Raw genomic sequence first — 6,373 nt, forward strand, 5'->3', positions numbered from 1 at the left:
GATGGTTATTATGGGACCTGCTCAATCAGGGATTCCTCAATTGTCTGCTTTGCCAAAAACCTGGCATGTTTTAGCTATAGATATTAAAGATTGTTTTTTTTCGATTCCAATTCATCCCGAGGATAGTCCACGTTTTGCATTTACTATCCCTGCATTAAATCATGAAGGTCCTGATCAGAGATATGAATGGAAAGTACTCCCTTAAGGGATGGCTAACAGTCCAACTATGTGTTAAATCTATGTTAACAAAGTAATCCAGCCACTTAGAAATCAAAATCCTGAACTACAAATATTTCACTATATGGATGATGTATTATTAGCACATAAAGATAAAAACACATTGCTGGAATGTAATGCCACACTTACAAACTTATTAAAAAATTATAATCTAGAGATAGCAATAGATAAAGTACAATTAAATTTTCCAATTAATTATTTAGGAGTTCTATTATCCTCAACCATGGTCCCTCCACCAAAAATTCAAATACGAGTAGATCAACTCAAATCACTTAACGACTTTCAAAAGTTATTGGGAGACATAAATTGGATAAGGCCTTATCTAGGCATACCAACAGGAGAGTTGGGACCTTTATTTGATATTCTAAAAGGTCCATCAGATCCAAATTCACCCCGCATGTTAACTCCTAAAGCAAGAAAGGCATTAAAAATTATTGAAACATATATGGAAAATATGCATTTGGATAGAATTGATATAAGTTTGCCTTTATTATTTATTGTACTACCAACAAAAAATATTCCTACAGGAGTATTTTGGCAAGAAGGTCCATTATTGTGGATACATTTATCTTATTCTCCTAACACTATTCTTACTAGGTATCCTGAGGCTGTAGGACAATTAATAATCAAAGGAATAAAAGCAGCAAAGGGAGTGTTTGGAATTTCTCCCAATAAAATTATTACTCCATATACTATGGATCAAATTGATGAGTTAGCTAATGAGTTAAATACTTGGGCAATAATCATGTGTAAATCTAATGTTACATTTGATAATCACTTACCATCTAATCCTTTGTTGTCTTTTTGGTCTAAGCATCCTGTAGTTTTTCCAAAAATGACAAGAAAAACCCCTATCATGAATGCTCCAAATATATTCACTGATGGGTCAAATAATGGTACAGCAGCAGTAGTTACACCTGATCAAACTTTTACATTTTTAGTACCCAAACAATCAGCTCAAAAGGTAGAGCTTAATGCAGTTTTACAAGCTTTTGTGATGTTTAAAGATTCTGTATTTAATTTATTTTCTGATAGTCAGTATATAGTTAATGCTATAGCATCCCTTGAAGATGCTGGTAGGATTTCTCCTTCCTCTACTGTTTTCTCTTTGTTTTCCACTATACAAAGTCTAATCTGGGACAGAAAAGATCCATTCTTTATAGGACATATCAGGGCACATACAGAATTGCCTGGAGCCCTTAGTTTGGGCAATGATTTAGCAGATAAAACTACACATGACATACATATTTTCTCTACACTAGAAGAAGCTACAAATTTTCATAAAAGATTCCATGTTAATGCTAATACTTTACAAAAGTATTTTAAAATAACTAAGGAACAAGCCAGACATATAATAAAACAATGTTGGGGCTGGGGATGTGGCTCAAGCGGTAGCGTGCTCGCCTGGCATGTGTGCGGCCCGGGTTCGATCCTCAGCACCACATACAAACAAAGATGTTGTGTCCGCCAATAACTAAAAAAATAAATATTAAAAAATTTCTTAAAAAAAAAAAAAAACAATGTCAAAATTGTGTGACATTTTTACCACAAGTTAATCTTGGAGTCAATCCTAGAGGACTGATACCTAACCATATTTGGCAGATGGACATCACACACTTGCCAGAATTTGGAAAATTAAAATATTTACATGTTACAGTTGATACTTCTTCCGGATTTTTGATGGGCTCCCTTCATGCCGGAGAAAAAACTAAAGATGTTATAGCTCATTGCTTACAAAATTTTGCCACTGTGGGCATTCCTAAACAGTTAAAAACAGATAATGGTCCTGGTTATACTTCTACCTCTTTTAAACAATTTTGCTCATCATTTGGCATTACTCATATAACAGGAATCCCATACAATCCACAGGGACAAGGCATAGTTGAAAGAGCTCATCAAACTATTAAAACGTACTTATTAAAGCAAAAAGAGGGAATTGGAAAGGGGTATATATCCCCCAAAGATAAACTTAAAATAACGCTTTTTACTCTAAACTTTTTAAATTTGGATTCATCAGGACTTAGTGCTGCAGAAAGACATATGTATCCAAAAAATGTACATAAGCTTAAGGTACTTTGGAAAGATATTCTAACAGGACAATGGAAAGGTCCTGACCCAGTGATTGTCTGGAGTTGGGCTTCTGTTTGTGTGTTTCCACAGGGAGAACAGCAGCCGATTTGGATTCCAGAGAGACTAACCAAGACAATTTCTACAGACCAAAGATGATTTGACTCAAATCCATAACAGCTGATATCCAGAGCTCCAGCTTGGCTATTCTTACATCTGTGACAGTGATTAACCAGGATGCTTTTTTCAATATCTATTTTATTATTGCCTTTTCCCACATCACAAAGTTCTATTTTATTTTTGAGCTCATACAGACCTAGGTTAATGTTTTTCTGATCAGTTTTATTTTTTGACTGTGGAGTTTTTAAACATTGCAATGGAGATTTCACCTAGGTAAAGCTACAAGGCCTTTACTATTGTCTTATGTGTTGTACGTTTGTGTGCACTCTTGTGTTTTGTGTTGTATGTCTGTATGTGCGTATGTCCATATTTCATATATGAGGAGCACTCATGAAAAAATGGATCCGAATTTTTTTTATTCACGTGATTTAAATGGTTTAATTTAAATTAGGTAAAAAGCTGTTAAGGATTGTTTTTAAAGGTGGTTAACAGATCTGTTTGTTTACTAATTTAAATTAGGTAAACAGCTGTTAAGGATTATTTTTAAAGGAGGTTAACAGATCTGTTTGTTTACTTTCACCTTTCCTTTTCATCATATTTAATAATTCTGTTCAGGATAATGTCTCTTTAGCATCATTGCCAGAATTCCTATCTCCATCCCAGTGGTGGTGAAGACAAAGATAAAACCAAACTACAGCTTCTATGATAGCTATCACAGTAAACTGTATAAACTGATGCATCAATGAATATAACTCAACAAGCAATGCTCAATCAAGGAGTCGATTTACTTTGGGAGGAAATGGACATATTGATAGACTCCTCCGCTTTGAACTGCTTGCAGAACTTGCCTGGACTATGTATCACTTGTATGCATTGTGAACTATCGTTTGGTGCAGCGAATTGTGGTAGTGCTGGCATATCTTTGCTGATGGTGTCACCAGTGATGCAATTTTTCCAAAGGAGCCATCAATTGGCTTGGTGTCGTGGCATTTCTGTATCCTCCTCCCTTCTGCTAGTGATGGTCTAACATTTGGGGGCCAACAGAGGTGAGGCAAAGAACCTCACCCCCCCACTGGTGCATAGGCCTATCCACAAGTATGGCTGTATGCTGGACCGGTAGTCAGTGACGGGTATGATCCAATTGCAGTGGTATCAACCTAAGACAGGAGGCTGACGCCTAGAGGTCAGTTTTTCCCATGACGGGTAAGAACCATATGTTGAATTGGACAACCTACCAGGCACGGTCCTTAAGCCACATTGCTTGTTGTTTAATTAATCAGAAGGGGGGAGATGCTGAGAGCCATTGCCAAGTAGGAATGACGCATGGCAATTTCTTTGTCAGCCTACCCCATGTTGCTTAGAGGAAGGACTCTCCATTGTGGAACCAGATCATTTGCAGTGACTTTGCATGAAAGGTGACCTTGCTCAAGGACCAGGGCGGATCCAAGTTTAGGGTGTATCCTGCTGGGAATAGGGAGTATCCTGCTCCTTGGGTTTAGGGCGGTTCCAGGTTTAAGGTGTACCCTGCTGGGAATAGGGCATATCCTGCTGCCTCAGGCACGCCTGCTCCTTGAGTTCCTGTTGAGTTCTTGCGGGATTCAGAGAGTATTTTGGGTTACAGAGCCCAGTGGAGGTGTGGATTTGCCCAGAACGTGTTTGTAGAGTGCCGGTGTGAGTTCGGGAATAAAGAATTGCTGTTTGAATCTACAAGGCTATGAGTGGCTCGTGATTTTGTGCCCAGCCAGACTGCAGCAAGAGAGAGCTTGGTTCAAGGCCCTGGGTATGAAATTTTAAAATCCTAGCAAAAGAAATTGGTCTAGTATGACTCAAGTCACTACCTCTGCACTCATTATTTGTGCAAAATGCCTTGTAAAAACATGGTAGGTTCACTGGAACACTTATTCTATTGTGTAGAATGAAGTGTTGCCTGATTCTAGAATCAGAAGAATGAAGGTTAATAAGCAAACAACATGGCAGATCTTGGGTTAATTAAACTGTTGGAGGTACAGTCTTCAGGAGAATGCAATGATTAGTCCAGACCTGAAACACAGTAGGTGATCATTAATTGTTGGTCCCTTCTGTCTTCTTGCTTATCATCAGAGACATGTAGTATATGTCCAGGTAGAGGTGTGAAGCCACCAAGGAATTTTAAGTGGAAAATGACATATCAGTTTCTTTCAGAAAGATGGCTCTGTAGCAATACAGAAATTAGACTATATAAGGAAGGTTGGCATTGCTTATCTTTGTAATTTAACCTTTAGTTACAGAATATCCTGGTGGGGTCAAGACTAAAGGGCAATTTATAGTACCCAAGGATACTACATATATTGACTGAAAGCACTTTGTCTTCCCTTTTATTTTTTCAGATGGTTAATAGTGGCTCTGTTTTTACAACGGATATTGCATCATGTTAAATCAAAGCCAAAGCCGAGAATGGATCTAAAAGCGTAAATGGCTGGGTGAAATACTGCAGGCCTATAATCCCAGTAACTTGGGAAGGTGAGGCAGGAGGATCACAAGTTTGAGGACAGCCTTGGCAACTTCAAGAGAACCTGACTCAAAATAAAAATTCAAAAGTGCCTGCCCAGGGGCAGACACTTGTCATCCCAGCAACTTGGGAGGTTGAGGCAGGAAGGTGGCAATTTTGAGACAAGGCTAGGCAACTTAAGTGAGGTCCTAAGCAACCAAGCGAGACCCTGTCTCAAAATTAAAAAAAAAATGTAAAAGGAGTGGAGACATAGCTGAGTAGTAAAGTGCCTCTGGGTTCAATCCCCAGTACCACATATAAATAAATAATAAATAAAATTTAAAAGGACTAGGTGACAGCTCAGTGGCAGAGTGCCCCTGGGTTTAACCTCTGGTACTGCAAATAAAATAATAAAAGTTAAAAATTATCCTTGTTACCCACTAAATTGATGTCACAACTCACTGTCTTAATCACAGTATGAAATAGCACTGGAGTCATGTTCTCTCCCAGAGTCATACTTTCTCTAAACCCTCACTCACTCCTCCCCAAAGGAGATATTTATTTGAACAAGGAGTTGAGGAGGAGGCAGTTGACAAGCTCCACCCAGCAGCTTCTGAGTTCCCCTTTTGGCTCTGCTCATCTGCCCAAACTGGGCATTGGGTTGCTCCCTACTTCTGGGGGAGGGGAATGGTGACACTTTTCTCTCCATTTGACTATCTTCTGCATCTTCTCAATTAGTTCTAAACTTGGGGAGAGGAGATGTTATTTAAGAGCCCTTATTGTATTCTCCCTATTCCTGCCTTCAGACATTACCTCTCAAATAAGCTATACAAACTGCTCCCCACAAGTGTTAACATAAAAATAAATTTTAAAAAGCTGAAAGTAATAAATAAAAAATTAAGATGGCAGGAGAACAGCATAAATATGTAGCCAAAGGTAAAGGGAAGTCAAGTAAGAAGGAAAAGAGGGTGGGGCTAAGAGCCAGGGTACAGAGGTACTGGTAATTATAAGGAAGTGAAAAGTTGTGACTATACTGGGAAAAAGGCAGGCCCTGATGGGCACTGAGAGCCTTAGGCTCCCTCTTCACCCATTACTTCACAGCCCCCGCCCCCCATGAAGTGCCAAAGGATGCTAACGTTGCCCCCACCAAAATGCCAAGGGAGCTGGGTGTGGTGGTGCACGACTATAATCCCAGTGGCTCAAGAGGCTGAGGCTGGAGGACCAGGAGTTCAAAGCCAGCCTCAGCAAAAGCTAGGCGCTAAGCAACTCAATGAGACTCTGTCTCTAAATAAAATACAAAATATGGTTGGGGATGTGGCTCAGTGGTCAAATGCCCCCGAGTTCAATTCTTGCCTCTCCCCCACATACACACACCCAAAAAAAAGAAAAAATGCCAAGGGACGGTTGTTGGTATAACTTTCAGTTTATAGCTAGCAGCTAGCAGCTATGAGCAGCTCAGAGTGCTTGAAGAATCTACACTCT

The sequence above is a fragment of the Marmota monax genome, unplaced genomic scaffold (genome assembly GCF_021218885.2).
Source record: "Marmota monax isolate L192 unplaced genomic scaffold, Marmota_monax_Labrador192_F-V1.1 WCK01_AAM20220418_F8-fsc00196, whole genome shotgun sequence".
NCBI lineage: Eukaryota > Metazoa > Chordata > Mammalia > Rodentia > Sciuridae > Marmota > Marmota monax.